The sequence below is a fragment of the Bison bison genome, unplaced genomic scaffold (assembly GCF_000754665.1).
Source record: "Bison bison bison isolate TAMUID 2011002044 unplaced genomic scaffold, Bison_UMD1.0 scf7180017864538, whole genome shotgun sequence".
Taxonomy (NCBI): Eukaryota; Metazoa; Chordata; class Mammalia; order Artiodactyla; family Bovidae; genus Bison; species Bison bison.
The window spans coordinates 698,062-698,396 of record NW_011495086.1 but is presented as its reverse complement, the minus strand read 5'-3'; positions in this window follow the sequence as shown (position 1 = coordinate 698,396).

The following is a 335-nucleotide window of genomic DNA, read 5'->3' as shown; positions in this document are numbered from 1 at the left end:
CATGGTCACCAGACAGGGATATGGTAAAATTAAGACAATAATCCATTTTCTTTTAACTCCTAATGAATTCTCTTTCCACTGCACCAAGAAGTTTGTTTCATAACTAGTGAATTTAAACGGTTTTGGCTCCACTTTCAAAAAAAGGAAGGGTAAAGGGAAAGGTTTTCTAAGTTACAAATATGGTGAGGTGAAACAGTAGAAAGAAAGAAAGTGAAGTTGCTCAGTCGTGTCCGACTCTTTGTGACCCCGTGGACTGTAGCCCACCGGGCTCCTCTGTCCATGGGATTCTCCAGGCAAGAATACTGGAGTGGGTTTCCATTTCCTTCTCCAGGGGA